Here is an 18,174-nt window from a genome sequence, read left to right as displayed (position 1 = left end):
GCAGGTGGAGAAAGAAGGAGAGTTCTAGCCAAAGCCTCAGTGCATATTGTATCGGAAACATCTCATGCTTAGGAACAAAATGATAGAGCAAGTTAAAGTGCAAGGGAAGCACTTTGGGCCTAAAGGCACTACATGGGAGATGGCGGATCAGATGCGGGTCCTGTATCCTTAATTGTTTGTTAGTTGAGGGAAAGCAGTTTTGGTTTGATGTTAGTTTGTGTTTGGCATATATTTTGCTGATGTTTTGGTATACGTATGTATATTTATATGGATGTAAATGATGCCATGAGTAAGTTATAAATATCCAATAAGCGGTATGGTTGTTATCTTGTCATGTTGTCATGATGTTTTGTTTTTGAGCAGGTCTTTCATTGTAAATATTGCAACGAGCTAAGTTATAAATCTCCATGGGCAGTATGTTTTCTTTTTAGCAATTTTGATGAGGTCTTGGTGTGGTTTAACATCGAGGATGGTGTTCCCCAAGGGGGAGGGTTCTGTAACATCCCTAGGGAAAATCCCATGTAGTAAAAGTTAACAAAGGAAAAATAAGAGCACGGTTAAGGGACACTTATTCCAAGCTGAATGTTGGGAAAAATATCCTAGTGGGCGTCACTAGATGTGCTTTTAGCTAAGGAAAATTGGAAAATGCTAAGGCAAAGACATTAAAAGGAAAAAATGCATTTTTGGCACGTTTATTAATGAAAATAAAGGAAAATAGGGGAAAAGTGAGGTGAAAGGTCACAAGTTGCGTGTGAGGAGGAAATTGAAGGAAAATAATGGAAAATGAAAAAATTAAAGGCCTCATTCATAAAAAGTCGTATGAGGATTAGTTAGTAACCTTTTGTCAGTTCAAGTTTGGAGCTCTCTCATTATTCTCTCTCTCTCTCTCTCTCTCTCACTCTTGGTCACTTAGAGTTTTCTTGGCACACTCTCACTTTGGATCAAGGAAGGAAAATCAAGCAAACGGAAAGGAAGGAAAACCAGGATCAAGGAAGAAGAGAAGGATGAGACAGCTTCAACATGAATACTTGTAGGTAACATATTGTATGTGTGATTTCCTAGCTGGTTTGGACATGAATGGCTTTTCATGTTAGTGTATGGTTCTCTTGCTGTCGGTGGCATGATTTTTCCGGGTTATGACAGTGGTTTTCAACTTAGCCTTGCCTTTTTCTAGATGCCATGGTGTTTGGATGTTTATTTTGGTTTTGAGATTTGGTTTTCTAAATGGATTTCAGAATCCAGGGCAGAGGTGGTCTCAAGGTTCATTCCTCAAGGCCTAGGAATCCCTTGACCAGTTTTGGCGAGTTACATGGTAAAGCCTGAGGGAGAAGCCTTGGTTTATGGCCTAGTGATCTGGGTTTGGATTGCAGTAAATCCTGAGAGACTGGTCTCGATTTAGGGCCTAGTGTTCCGGGATTTGATTTTGGTAAAGCCTGAGACACAAGGAGACGGAAAATTCCTCAAGGATAGTGATGGACATTCCAAGTTCGGTTCAGTTGTGATCGAAGCACTGGTTTCAGTGTGATCACGGTTTGATGAGGGTGGAGGCAATTTAACCTTTGGATTCCCTTGGTTGTTTTTGGATTGGTTTTTATATGAGATCCCACATTCATGCTTGGAATATGGCATGGGTGTGACTGACTAAAAGAAATATTTGGCTCAAAAATGTCTACGGTCGCGTGGTACGTGGAAGTCCCGAACCTGGTCAGATTTGCGTATGATTAATGAAAGTTAAGTTCTCTTACTTTTGCGCTTGTTTATATGTGGATTTAATGGTTGTCATATATTTGATATTTACATGGTTTTATGTTGGTTATAAGCATGGTTAATTGATTGGTTCATGTCATGGTTATTTCATGTATTTACTTGTGAATGTTAAAATGATGGATGCAATACCTAATTGATGTTATAATAGTTCAATGGAGAAGGTGGTGATCCTTCTTGTCATGTTTCATAAGTGTTTCCATTCATTCATGCTCTGTCTTGTATCCTAAACCTGTAGGTTGCATTGATGCCAAGAATTTCACAGAATGTCAGTCTCGGTTGGGGATGGTCAGGCTTAGTGTTGAAGTTTTTTTTGGTTTATTAGCTTTTTCATCATGTCTTTGATGGATTCTGGAAGTTGTAACAAGTTCTGGGCAGTGGCCAGAATTCTGGACTAGAAAAGTGCCATGAATTCCGCAAACGTTGGCACATGTATGCTGGGCAAAGTCCCTGGACGTTGGCATGCAAGCCTGTGGAAGCGTCCAAAGGTCCCTGGATGTTGGCATGTCCATAGCATGAGAGTGCCCATAGGTTAAGATGCATAAAAGGTCAGCGGGACCCAGGGGCAAGATGTCTCAGTGGATGAGATGTCTGTTGGGGTTGTTGTTGTTGAAGTGTAAGGTATGTTCAATGTGTTTCTGTCGATTCCATTTCCTTAAGGTCACCAAGGAGGTTGAATCCCTTATAGTGGCCTCTCTCATCGCATGTTTACTCCGGTTGGTTGGTTACTTGGCTAAAAATGTGTGAAGACAGTCAAATTTGATAAATAAGTCTATTTTGAAATTCAGACCTTAATTATAAATATCTATAAATTATTTTTTTCATTACACTTATTTACCCTATCTATAATATATTTTCAATTAATATTTTAAAAATCTAATTGACTTTATTTATTATCTATCAAATCATTTTACTATACAAAAGAAATTTATTTAGATTCTTAAATGATTAAGAAAGGAGCCTTAATTATAAAAAGGCATGTCATAATCTTCAGTGCACAATAAATATTTCCAACGATTACAAGCTTTTTGAAAGTTCACATCTATTTGGATTTTCAAATATCTTACGATTATGGATAAAAAACAATTAAACAATTGAATATAAATTAGCAAAATAAATTGTATTTCTAAAACGTTTAAGTGACAATTATAGCTTTAATATTTTATAGAGGTGTTCCGTTTCGTTTACTAGTGTGTAGATTACCAAGTTTGGCATTAATGCCAAATGTGTGAATTATCAAGGTTAAATTTAATATTTATGTGCCTAATCGATATAGATTTATTTTAATGAAGGATTTTATATGAGACTAGAGGGATTAAATTTTTTTAAGTGTAAAATTATTTTAGAGTGCAAACAACAATGTGTAATTTCTTGTTATTTAAATTGTATTTTTTTAATATTATAGAGATTATATAACATGTGCACTGACCTATTTTATCAATACACATTAAACTAGTTTTTTGTTATTAATATATTTTTAAATATAAATGAATACTAATTTATATTAAAATATTTTATTCATAACCATTCTATACAACTTAAAAAATATTTTCTTAACATTTTTTTCAATATATAGATATATATGAAGTTGGTATAAAAAATTAAAAAAATTTAGTCACATATTTTTTTACTTCTAATTATTTTATATAAAAATATTAAGTTATATAAACGACTAATTAAATATATATTATATATTTATTTTTTTCTTTTTTATTATACACACATTAATTTTCTATTTAAAAAATATTTTATTTTTATTTTAACAAAAATAAAAACATAAACCTCGACTCTCAAAAATTGATATATATATATATATATATAAATTCACTTTTCTACTTAAAACATTAAACATTCCTAATCATTAAACCGGCTTAACCTATTTCAATAATTACTGAGTATAATTGTATAGTTTTACAACAACCTGCTTAAAGATTGCTTTTATGATATTTGGATGTTATAAAATATCGTTTATTAAAGCTCGAAAATTAATCACCACAACACAGAAAACCTAAGCATTCGAAGAAAACACATCAAAGGGATGGGGCTCTTTATTTTATTAAGTTCGTAAGAAAAGAAGTGACAACGAATTAAAAATTAGAAGTGAAATTTATTTAATCATGTCCACAGGACCGAATCAATCATGTACCGTATCTGAATTTGACAATGATGGCCCATCCAAAACAATTGTCAGGTCTCCCACACCAACTACGTCACACAATTAAATGCTATTAAAATAAAAAATCTATTTAATAATTCTTTAAAAGTGGTGTAACAAAGTTTTGCCGTCAAGGGTGTGGATTTTTTCTATCAAAATAGGAAAATGTTTACGATAGTCGAACGTTATAGAAAACAATAGAGTTATAACTGGCATTTGTACCAAATGTTGCAAAGGAAACGCGGTAAGGCATAAATTGAGGAACAATCAGGACATGAGAATGGGCAAATCTAAATGAAATGTAGAGATGTAGTAGAAATGAAATTGATTTAGGGTGCCTCACACTATTTTTTATTAATTATTGAATTAATATTGCATATAAATTGTTGTTCATGACTATGAAGCTACCAAGTTGCTCAATGGGAAAGCTATAGCCAAAGGAGAGGAGAGGTAGGAAGAACACTATAAATTGTACATGTGAGTTAATTTGAATTTACTTTAAAATCATAGTAATTTAGTTTCAATTTGAATTTATTTATTTCTAAAGTCACTTTTATTCATAAAAATTAATTAATGGTTGTGTAAGACTGAAAGTATGCTTTAAAATCATAGTAAACAATCTAATAAGATAAAGATGATTATTAGAACTAAATCATAATTTTAATTTGTTTTACTATTCAATTAATAAAAATAATTAGTCTCTCTCCAATAAGATGAAGATGATTATTAGAACTAAATCATAATTTTAATTTTTTTTATTATTTAATTAATAAAAATAATTAGTCTCTCTTGTATCATACCCGTGGTTGGGATTATACAACGAATCTTCTGCATCTCATAACTTATCCCAAAAAAAATTCTACTCATAATCTGAATTTATTTATTTCTGGAGTCAAATTTATTCATAAAATTTTAATTGTTGCTTAACACTGAAAGTATGCTTTAAAATCATAATAAATGAGTTTTAATTTGAATTTGTTTATTTTTAAATCACATATATTCATAAAAAAAATAGTTGTAACACTGAAAGTATGTTTTAAAATCATTGTAAATAATCTAGTAAAATAAAGGTGATTTAATTTACTTTCTATTATTATTTAGTTAATTAAAATAATTAGTCTCTTATGTGGAATTCTATTTTTCTCCTCCTTATTCAGGTAAGAGAATTTATATTGCACATAATTCTGGGCCTTGCTAATTAAGACACAAGATAGGTATTGTCATTGGAGTTTATTCAGCTCAGGAGTCCAGGGATATTTGTTAAGGTTGACTCTTATTTTTCATCTTGGTAACCTGAACTCTTTATTTTTAACAATTTCTAAACCCAAACCCATAATTATATTATGGTTTGATAATGAAAATACAAAAACACAGTGTGCGTGAGGGTGAAAATGCATATCAAATGCATGATTCTTCCATGTGGTTGAAGGATTTCTGGAAAATTGACGATTGTTTTGAAAAGTTTTTGTTTTATTTTTGACTAGGATTTCGATGGCTTGTTGGGTTTACAATTTATAAGGCTATGTCATGTTGTGTTTCATTGTCTCTCCTCTTTTGTAGGTGGATCAAACTTTGACTCTTATTTTTCATCTTGGTAACCTGAACTCTTTATTTTTAACAATTTCTAAACCCAAACCCATAATTATATTATGGTTTGATAATGAAAATACAAAAACACAGTGTGCGTGAGGGTGAAAATGCATATCAAATGCATGATTCTTCCATGCGGTTGAAGGATTTCTGGAAAATTGACGATTGTTTTGAAAAGTTTTTGTTTTATTTTTGACTAGGGTTTCGATGGCTTGTTGGGTTTACAATTTATAAGGCTATGTCATGTTGTGTTTCACTGTCTCTCTTCTTTTGTAGGTGGATCAAACTTCTCATATGAATTATGTCTGCGGATCAAACTTCTCAAGTTAATTACATCTGCAGATTTCCTAGGACACATGTGCTAGCCGCTGTCCAGAACCCCTTTTTGAAATCTTCGGCCCTCATCAATGACACATGCTCTGATATGTTTGCTGAGGGTTCTTGTGGAAGAGTATTGAAATTACTTACGGTTATATGAATCTTTTGGTAGATCTGACGAGAAGACAAGGGTTTCTGGTATTTTTGGTTTCTTCATAAAGGGTGTCGTTGGGTTTCAATTTGCAAGATTATTTTCCCTGGAAAAATGCTGGTAGCACGGATCTGTAGTTGTTCTCCATATTACTCAATTATCACGATGATTTTCCTCTGAAATACTCTTTGGTGAATTTGAATTTTCAGTGTTAGATTTTGCTGGTGATAAATCTAACAACACTGATGGTTACAGGTGTTTGATTTGTCATTTCTGAAATCTAATCATCTTTGCCAAAATCTGAGGAACGAGGTTTTTTTCAAGGTCCTTCTACCACGAATCCTTCATCAAAGAATGAATTATATAGAGGCATAATAATTGAAATCGATTCCTGATTCCATGAGCTGAAATTGTTTGAAGCAGATTTTCCATTGAAACTCCCATCTCTATCTTTGTCTATTGAATATCTCCAGCTCTTGTTTCTCAATAAGTCTGAGCATTATATTGACCTCAGAGCTCACTGTTTTAATATCACAAGTGGCTACTCAGATTGTACATTGCCCCTCAGAAAATAGAAAGGAATCAATGTACAATTTTGTGTTGTCATGCCTCAGTAGCAAACTTAGAAGCACCATTACTTGAGAAGACCAAGCTTTTCTTTGGGTATCTATGATATTTATCTTCAGATTAGGAGGCTCTACCAATTTCTTCTCTTCAAGTTGTGATCCTAGGTCTGAAGTTTCACCAATAACACTAATAGCTAAAGTCCTTGACACAAGACAAAAACCTTGTGTGACACATCCTTGATGATTTGTTGATGCTATAAGAGTAACACTGATTGCATGACATTGACTTATGCGTGACTGTAACAATGACAGCAATGAGCATCCTATTGATTGGTTGTATATCAGTGAGAAAATAACTTGTAATCAGATATGCCAATCAAGAACAAAGAACTGGCTGAAGGTTGAACACTTTCCCTGAGTGTGGACAATCGAAGAAGAACTTCGTGAGTAAGCCCCAACTGAATCATGGAATTTGAAAAGGATGAATAAAAAATAGCTGCCAATTTTCCTCTTCTACCAAATCCCCCATTCTTATTATAGATGTCTCCACAACTCCAATTTCTGACAGGACTTTGTGATTTATTGAACTTACAACAAGTCTCGAGTTGGAATGGTGGGTTAGCAGCAACAAACCAAATTCTTCCATCAACTGGGAACCATCTCTCCAAACTTCATCCAGAAATAAAGCAAACCTCAGAGTCTGAAATCTCTGAGTCAGCCACATCTTTGCATATTCATCACCGTCATTTCTATCTAATTCTATCTTTGTAAGCGTGGCTATTTGCATACATAGCTCATTTCTAAGATTGTAAAAGATGGATTATTGGAAACAGTGAGCCAAAGCAATAAGTCATCTCTAAAGAGATTTCTCACCTTTGGACCGTGGAAGACTGATATGTTTGCTGAGGGTTCTTGTGGAAGAGTATTGAAATTAATTACGGTTATATGAATCTTTTGGTAGATCTGACGAGAAGACAAGGTTTTCTGGTATTTTTGGTTTCTTCATAAAGGGTGTCGTTGGGTTTCAATTTGCAAGATTATTTTCCTTGGAAAAACGCTGGTAGCACGGATCTGTAGTTGTTCTCCATATTACTCAATTATCACGATGATTTTCCTCTGAAATACTCTTTGGTGAATTTGAATTTTCAGTGTTAGATTTTGCTGGTGATAAATCTAACAACACTGATGGTTACAGGTGTTTGATTTGTCATTTCTGAAATCTAATCATCTTTGCCAAAATCTGAGGAACGAGGTTTTTTTCAAGGTCCTTCTACCATGAATCCTTCATCAGAGAATGAATTATATAGAGGCATAATAATTGAAATCGATTCCTGATTCCGTGAGCTGAAATTGTTTGAAGCAGATTGTCCATTGAAACTCCCATCTCCATCTTTGTCTATTGAATATCTCCAACTCTTGTTTCTCAATAGGTCTGACCATTATATTGACCTTAGAGCTCACTGTTTTAATATCATAAGTGGCTACCCAGAGTGTACGTTTCGCCTCAGAAAATAGAAAGGCAGCAATGTACAATTTTGTGTTGTCATGCCTCAGTAGCAAACTTAGAAGCACCATTACTTGAGAAGACCGAGCTTTTCTTTGGGTATCTGTGATATTTATCTTCAGATTAGGAGGCTCTACTAGTTTCTTCTCTTCAAGTTGTGATCCTAGGTCTGAAGCTTCACCAATAGCACTAATAGCTAAAGACCTTGACACAGGACAGAAACCTTGTGTGATAGATCCTTGACGATTTGTTGATGCTGTAAGAGTAACACTAATTGCATGACATTGACTTATGCGTGACTGTAACAATGATAGAAATGAGCATCCTATTGATTGGTTGTATATCAGTGAGAAAATAACTTGTAATCAGATATGCCAATCAAGAACAAAGAACTAGCTGAAGGTTGAACACTTTCCCTGAGTGTGGACAACCGAAGAAGAACCTCGTGAGTAAGCCCCAACTGAATCATGGAATTTGAAAAGGATGAATAAAAAATAGCTGCCAGTTTTCCTCTTCTACCAAATCCCCCATTCTTATTATAGATGTCTCTGCAACTCTAATTTCTAGCAGGACTTTGTGATTTCTTGAACTTACAACAAGTCTCGAGTTGGAGTATTGGGTTAGCAACAACAAACCAAATTCTTCCATCAACTGGGAACCATCTCTCCAAACTTCATCCAGAAATAAAGCAAACCTCTGAGTCTGCAATCTCTGACTCAACCACATCTTTGCATATTCATCACCGTCATTTCTATCTAATTCTATCTTTGTAAGCATGGCTATTTGCATACACAGTTCATTTCTAAGATTGTAAAAGATGGATTATTAGAAACAGTGAGCCAAAGCAATAAGTCATCTCTAAAGAGATTTATCACCTTTAGACTGTGGAAGACTGATATGTTTGTTGAGGGTTCTTGTGGAAGAGTATTGAAATTACTTACGGTTATATGAATCTTTTGGTAGATCTGACGAGAAGACAAGGGTTTCTGGTATTTTTGGTTTCTTCATAAAGGGTGTCATTGGGTTTCAATTTGCAAGATTATTTTCCCTGGAAAAATGCTGGTAGCACAGATTTGTAGTTGTTCTCCATATTACTCAATTATCACGATGATTTTCCTCTGAAATACCCTTTGGTGAATTTGAATTTTCAGTGTTAGATTTTTCTGGTGATAAATCTAACAACACTGATGGTTACAGGTGTTTGATTTGTCATTTCTGAAATCTAATAATCTTTGCCAAAATTTGAGGAATGAGGTTTTTTTCAAGGTCCTTCTACCACAAATCCCTCATCAGAGAATGAATTATATAGAGGCATAATAATTGAAATCGATTCCTGATTCCGTGAGCTGAAATTGTTTGAAGAAGATTGTCCATTGAAACTCCCATGTCCATATTTGTCTATTGAATATCTCCAGCTCTTGTTTCTCAATAAGTTTGAGCATTATATTGACCTCAAAGCTCACTATTTTAATATCACAAGTGGCTACTCAGAGTGTACATTGCCCCTCAGAAAATAGAAAGGAAGCAATGTACAATTTTGTGTTGTCATGCCTTAGTAGAAAACTTAGAAGCACCATTACTTGAGAAGACCAAGCTTTTCTTTGGGTATCTGTGATATTTATCTTCAGATTAGGAGGCTCTACTAGTTTCTTCTCTTCAAGTTGTGATCCTAGGTCTGAAGCTTCACCAGTAGCACTAATAGATAAAGCCCTTGACACAGGACAGAAACCTTGTGTGACAGATCCTTGACGATTTGTTGATGTTGTAAGAGTAACACTGATTGCATGACATTGACTTATGCGTGACTGTAACAATGATAGCAATGAGCATCCTATTGATTGGTTGTATATCAGTGAGAAAATAACTTGTAATCAGATATGCCAATCAAGAACAAAGAGTTGGCTGAAGGTTGAACACCTTCCCTGAGTGTGGACAACCGAAGAAGAACCTCGTGAGTAAGCCCCAACTAAATCATGGAATTCGAAAAGGATGAATAAAAAATAGCTCCCAGTTTTCCTCTTCTACCAAATCCCCCATTCTTATTATAGATGTCTCCGCAACTCCAATTTCTGACAGGACTTTACGATTTCTTGAACTTACAACAAGTCTCGAGTTGGAGTGGTGGGTTAGCAGCAACAAACCAAATTCTTCCATTAACTGGGAGAAATCTCTGCAAACTTCATCCAGAAATAAAGAAAACCTCTAAGTCTGCAATCTCTGACTCAACCACATCTTTGCATATTCATCACCGTCATTTCTATCTAATTCTATATTTGTAAGTGTGGCTATTTGCATACACAGTTCATTTCTAAGATTGTAAAAGATGGATTATTGGAAACAGTGAGCCAAAGCAATAAGTCATCTCTGAAGGGATTTCTCACCTTTGGACTGTGGAAGACTGATATGTTTGTTGAGGGTTCTTGTGTAAGAGTATTGAAACTACTTACGGTTATATGAATCTTTTGGTAGATTTGACGAGAAGACAAGGGTTTTTGGTATTTTTGGTTTCTTCATAAAGGGTGTCGTTGGGTTTCAATTTGCAAGATTATTTTCCCTGGAAAAATGCTGGTAGCATGGATCTGTAGTTGTTCTTCATATTACTCAATTATCACGATGGTTTTCCTCTGAAATACTCTTTGGTGAATTTGAATTTTTAGTGTTAGATTTTGCTGGTGATAAATCTAACAACACTGATGGTTACAGGTGTTTGATTTGTCATTTCTGAAATCTAATCATCTTTGCCAAAATCTAAGGAACGAGGTTTTTTTCAAGCTCCTTCTACCATGATTCCTTCATCAAAGAATGAATTATATAGAGGCATAATAATTGAAATCGATTCTTGATTCCGTGAGCTGAAATTGTTTGAAGCAGATTGTCCATTGAAACTCCCATATCCATCTTTGTCTATTGAATATCTCCAGCTCTTGTTTCTCAATAAGTCTGAGCATTATATTGACCTCAGAGCTCACTGTTTTAATATCACAAGTGGCTACTCAGAGTGTACATTTCCCCTCAGAAAATAGAAAGGAAGCAATGTACAATTTTGTGTTGTCATGCCTCAGTAGCAAACTTAGAAGCACCATTACTTGAGAAGACCGAGCTTTTCTTTGGGTATCTATGATATTTATCTTCAGATTAGGAGGCTCTACCAGTTTCTTCTCTTCAAGTTGTGATCCTAGGTCTGAAGCTTCACCAATAGCACTAATAGCTAAAGACCTTGACACAGGACAGAAACCTTGTGTGACAGATCCTTGACGATTTGTTGATGTTGTAAGAGTAACATTGATTGCATGACATTGACTTATGTGTGACTGTAACAATGATAGCAATGAGCATCCTATTGATTGGTTGTATATTGCATATTCATCACCCTCATTTCTATCTAATTCTATCTTTGTAAGCGTGGCTATTTGCATACACAGTTCATTTCTAAGATTGTGAAAGATGGATTATTGGAAACAGTGAGCCAAAGCAATAAGTCATCTCTGAAGAGATTTCTCACCTTTGGACTGTTGAAGACTGATATGTTTGTTGAGGATTCTTGTGGAAGAGTATTGAAATTACTTACGGTTATATGAATATTTTGGTAGATCTGATGAGAAGAAAAGGGTTTCTGGTATTTTTGGTTTCTTCATAGAGTGTGTCATTGGATTTCAATTTGCAAGGTTATTTTCCCTGGAAAAATGCTGGTAGCATGGATCTGTAGTTGTTCTCCATATTACTCAATTATCACAATGATTTTCCTCTAAAATACTCTTTGGTGAATTTGAATTTTCAGTGTTAGATTTTGCTGGTGATAAATCTAACAACACTGATGGTTACAGGTGTTTGATTTGTCATTTCTGAAATCTAATCATCTTTGCCAAAATCTGAAGAATGAGGTTTTTTTTCAAGGTCCTTCTACCACGAATCCTTCATCAGAGAATGAATTATATAGAGGCATAATAATTGAAATCGATTCCTGATTCCTTGAGCTGAAATTGTTTGAAGCAGATTGTCCATTGAAACTCCCATCTCCATCTTTTTCTATTGAATATCTCCAGCTCTTGTTTCTCAATAAGTCTGAGCATTATATTGACCTCAGAGATCACTGTTTTAATATCACAAGTGGCTACTCAGAGTGTACATTGCCCCTCAGAAAATAGAAAGGAAGCAGTGTACAATTTTGTGTTGAATATTTCGTAGTTAATATTTTTCCATAGATTTTGGATCTGAAACATACGTAATATCTCTATAAAACAGATGAAAAAACATATGTAATATCTCTATAAAACAGATGAAAAAAAGGACAAAGGGTTTGGTTTCAGAGAGAAAAAATTACTGTGTAAATTTGAGATTAATTGAATCTGATTGGACCAAAAATTCTTGATTTTATGGTCCAAAGATTCTTGAGATGCTACTTTCCTATCTGTTTCTTTATGTTGAATTTTTTTCTTTCTAGGTGATTTTATTTTATATGTAATCTTCAATCTTTTATTGAAAGTAAATATTTTGAAATTTATCATTGATGTCTTATTTTCTTACTATCAAATACTTTTATTTTTGGAAAGAAAATATTTTAGAATTTCTCATTGATGCTTTATTTTCTTACAATAAAATACTTTCATTTCCTTCTAAAGTTACTTTATAATTCATCCTCATTGGATTCTCTAATGTAGTGGACTATCATCCCCATTCAACTTTCAACTACACCGATAATCTAAGAAAGTTTCATCTATCCTGCTTCTAATATCTATAGCCAGGTAATGAAGGATCTATCAGATTTCTTGCTAATTATCATGACTCCATGCTCAATGGATATTTCACTCTGTCCTACAACATTTTAACCCTTAACATCCCTAATATCCATACTTAGGTAATGGAGGATCCATCAGATTTCGGGCTAATTATCATGACTCCATGCCTAATGGATATTTCACTCTGTCCTACAACATTTTAAATTGATCCATCAGATTTCTTGCTGATTATCATAACTCCATGCCCAATGGATATTTCACTTTGTCTTACAACATTTTAAATATTATCGTACATAATATCTAGCCATTATACTGATTAAATAACGAGTTATTGAGGTGACACAGGTTGACTGAGTTATGAGAGATAACTCTCTCTAAGCTGGAAAGGTCCACTTCCAATCTAAAAACTAATTCAATGCTACCTTGGGATTTTCCTTTACACAGCCTGGTAAAATTCCCAGTGATAACATGTACTTTAAACCATTAACATTAAATTCTACTAATTACCATAATTAAAATGATGTACTTTAAAGCATTAATGTAAATGTAAGTACAAATTCTATTAATTACCACCATTAAAATGACCTAATAACAGATAGTGGGAATATTGGGTGGAACCCACTTGTTATAATTCTATTAACTCCACCCATTTAAAAATTCAATCACCATTATTGATATTCATTGTTAGATTCACTGGAATGTAACTTATGGTTAAAAACTCTGCAAGTTACAACCTAATATGAATATTCACCATCAATCTCAACTCACTCTGACCCTTCAATATATCAAAAGTGTAAGTTGACTTTAAGTTCTATGTATGTTACGATATGGTATGAATATAGACCTTCAATCATGGATCATGAGAGCTGTAAGATCTAGTGAAAGTGTAACTTGCTTTTAAACTTTACTTAATTTCTGATGTCTTATGGAATTTGGATATTTCTTCACCTTTCACCATTGGATTATGAGATCAAGAGCTTTGGGTTAATGTGCTCACATCTTCTATTCCAATATGAAATAACAACCATCAGATTTATTTCAATTTTCACTATTTGATCCATTAGATCAGCAATTCATTGTTATGAAGCATTTAGTATAACTTTCGATATGATATTATGGAAATTGATCGCAACTTTGTCATCGCTATTGGAACTATCAGATCAACTGGTTTGTCATAAAATGACATCTATTTTACATTATAACATATGATTTTAGTTATATACACAGTTCATTCCTAAGATTGTAAAAGATGGATTATTGGAAAAAGTGAGCCAAAGCAATAAGTGATCTCTGAAGAGATTTCTCACCTTTGGACTGTTGAAGACTGATATGTTTTCTGAGGGTTCTTCTGGAAGAGTACTGAAATTACTTACGGTTATATGAATCTTTTGGTAGATTTGACGAGAAGACAAGGGTTTCTGGTATTTTTTGTTTCTTCATAAAGGGTGTCGTTGGGTTTCAATTTGCAAGATTATTTTCCCTGGAAAAATGCTAGTAGCACGGATCTATAGTTGTTCTCCATATTACTCAATTATCACGATGATTTTCCTCTGAAATACTCTTTGGTGAATTTGAATTTTCAGTGTTAAATTTTGCTGGTGATAAATCTAACAACACTTATGGTTACAGGTGTTTGATTTGTCATTTCTGAAATCTAATCATCTTTGCCAAAATCTGAGGAACGACGATTTTTTCAAGGTCCTTCTACCACGAATCCTTCATCAAAGAATGAATTATATAGAGGCATAATAATTGAAATCGATTCCTGAATTATATAGAGGCATAATAATTGAAATCGATTCCTGATTTCGTGAACTGAAATTGTTTGAAGTAGATTGTCCATTGAAACTCCCATCTCCATCTTTGTCTATTGAATATCTCCAGCTCTTGTTTCTCAATAAGTCTGAGCATTATATTGACCTCAGAGCTCACTATTTTAATATCACAAGTGGCTACTCAGAGTGTATATTTCCCCTCAGAAAATAGAAGGGAAGCAATGTACAATTTTGTGCTGTCATGCCTCAGTAGCAAACTTAGAAGCACCATTACTTGAGAACACTGAGCTTTTCTTTGGCTATCTATGATATTTATCTTTAGATTAGGAGGCTCTAGCAGTTTCCTCTCTTCAAGTTGTGATCCTAGGTCTGAAGCTTCACCAATAGCACTAATAGCTAAAGACCTTGACACAGGACATAAACCTTGTGTGACAAATCCTTGACGATTTGTTGATGCTGTAAGAGTAACACTGATTGCATGACACTGACTTATGTGTGGCTGTAACAATGATAGCACTGAGCATCCTATTGATTGGTTGTATATTGCATATTCATCACCCTCATTTCTGTCTAATTCTATCTTTGTAAGCGTGGCTATTTGCACACACAGTTCATTTCTAAGATTGTGAAAGATGGATTATTGGAAATAGTGAGTCAAAGAAATAAGTCATCTCTGAAGAGATTTCTCACCTTTGGACTGTTGAAGACTGATATGTTTGCTGAGGATTCTTATGGAAGAGAATTGAAATTACTTACGGTTATATGAATCTTTTGGTAAATTTGACGAGAAGACAAGGGTTTCTAGTATTTTTGGTTTCTTCATAGAGGGTGTCGTTGGGTTTCAATTTGCAAGGTTATTTTCCCTGGAAAAATGCTGGTAGCATGGATCTGTAGTTGTTCTCCATATTACTAAATTATCACAATGATTTTCCTCTAAAATACTCTTTGGTGAATTTGAATTTTCAGTGTTAGATTTTGCTGGTGATAAATCTAACAACACTGATGGTTACAGGTGTTTGATTTGTCATTTATGAAATCTAATCATGTTTTCCAAAATCTGAGGAATGAGGTTTTTTCGAGGTCCTTCTACCACGAATCCTTCATTAGAGAATATATTGGTAAGTATCAAAGATGCTAACTTGAACAACGTTTCATGAAGGACAACATAAACCGATATCCCAACTCATTCATTTCATTATCCCCACTGATTCATCACATGATAAAATGAGAAAATCTGAACATCTTTTAACAAATATAACACCTCAATTGGAAGACTATATCCAGGAATACTGAAACCATGATCGAAGACACAAAAGAATGATCAAACAGAACACATGCCAACTTATAAGACAAAACACATCATAGACTCTCTAGCTCATGATGTTGAAGGCAGATGGAAATCAGTGCAGAAGGCCACCCCAAATGGTCATGATCGAAGCCAAGAAGCAGAAAAACCCATTCATAGATACAACGATAACGTGCACGCCAGGAGCTATGACAGTCCAATGATCTGACAGGTTTAAAGCATGGGAAAATCAACCCTAAGGAAGCCACAAATAACTTCGCAATAAAATATAAAATATAAAAGCCTGCATGCCGCCTTCTTCATTACCAAGAATTGACCAGTGTACATCAATAATCAACAAATTACAAGGACTCACCATGCAATGTAAAATAGTCCACAACTAAAGGATCAGTGGAAACAAATTAGCTACCTGTATGCCTTTCATCAAGTTTCCTTCAACAGGCATCATTCCAGGCATAGATGTTCCAGGCCAAGTAGCCGCCACTGGTCCAAAATACCTGCTGAACAAATCCTTGTTTCAGCTCAGAAAATGATTGCTTATTACAAGCAACAACAAAACAACATGATCAACATAACAGGGTAGAGAGATGTTCATACCCAAGAGCAGATAAGGCTCCAGGCCACCCTGCTACAACCATAGATATGAGTGAAGGTCCAACAACTCCATTGGTGGAGCAACTAACAACATATGACACTGAAATGGCGAGAGATGGAACATCTGATGGAGACCGACAGTTAGAAATATGATGATGTATATTAGTATGAAAATGTGACCATGACTAATGGAAGAGGTTTTTTAGATGGAAAACAAGCAAGAAAACAAAATCCATAAATTGAATTTTCAGATTAATCTCTTGTCACTAAAAGAGCAAGTTCACTAACCAGGTTTCTCTTGTTTCTGCATTCTTGAATCAGTCTTGGTGATTACCTCCTGCTTCTGTGGCAATAATTTGCTTGAATCATTATCGTTTCCTCGCATACTGTCTACCTGACTTTCTTCCTTAATGTTTTCCACCTTTATATGTCTTTCAACAACACTTCCCTCTATGAGGTCTCACTTACGAGAGCTCTTCTCCCCTTCTTTGTACTCTGAACTATCTTCCCTTTTCTCCTGATCTCTTACTTTATCTACTGATATAGATTTGCCTTCAAATGCACTGCTGACTCCCATATGTTACAATCACAAAGCAGAATTTACACGAAATACTTCAGCAATGACATGCATTCTTACCTAAGTGTCTGCAATAAATTGTTATACACTAATATACTTCATCCTTGATATAGGCAATTTATCCCATATTTCAAAAAACTACTACACAACGTGGGATGCAGAAAGTGAAGCACTCTTACAGTTCCTTCTGCTGGCAATTTAGTAGTGGCTCTGTCTGCCACAACAACAATACTGTCAATCTTTGAAATGTTAGCTTCTTTCTCTGGAGGTACCTGAAAAAAAACCCATCATATAGTTATTTAGACCACCTCCCTATGTATCAGGAAAATAAGAAATTAAAAGTTGATTGAATTGACAAAAAAACATACCATCAGGTCTATCTCCATTTTCTCTAAAGAAGTAGTCTTAGCATCCACGATTGAAGGAGAGCTGTCCAGACAGAAATCCAACAAAGCAGCTTAAGGAACTGGAGGAAAAAAAATCCTAACTATAGGAAATTGCATGCATGTGCATCTGTGTTTTGAAAGACTTACATCACTGGAGATTCAAATTTCCCTATTGAATTTTCAGATGGCAATACATCACTCTGCCTATGAATCTTCTTTGTTTCTATCTGATTTCTTTCAGATTCAGAAACACCTTCCACCTTTATAGGAATATCCGCCGTTTTTGCCTCTGGTAGGGGGGCAACAACATCTGAATCCTCAAACTTAACACTAATCTTTTTGCTTACTGTAACTGTTTCCCTGGTCAGCTCTCCATATCTCTGACCAAAGGATGAAGATGTAGTATGATTCCGAGTTGCAGAATTTTTAGGAGGCAACACATTTGTAATTTCATTAGTAAACCCACCAATGCCATCTGCATTGTTATAAGAACCAATCTCCATCCCCGTGGATTGACAATAAGCGAGTGCAGTTGCAGGAGCAGTAGGGGATCCAATTTCATCAATCTTAGTGGGGCGAGGCCTTTTCTTCTTGGGACCTGCAAAGAGATTTCAGTACATTTCAATTAAAAAAATCAATGAGGAAAAAATAAGATCAAGCACGAGACTGCAGCCAATCAAAAGAAAGGCAAATATACCCTCAGTCGGTTGAGCCAATCGGGACGGAGAAGCAGAAATGGGAGATGATACACG

The sequence above is a fragment of the Pinus tabuliformis genome, chromosome 9 (assembly GCF_031772625.1).
Source record: "Pinus tabuliformis cultivar Carrire ecotype Pingquan chromosome 9, CPIR1, whole genome shotgun sequence".
In the NCBI taxonomy this organism is placed as follows: domain Eukaryota; kingdom Viridiplantae; phylum Streptophyta; class Pinopsida; order Pinales; family Pinaceae; genus Pinus; species Pinus tabuliformis.
Note: the sequence above shows the minus strand (reverse complement) of the source record.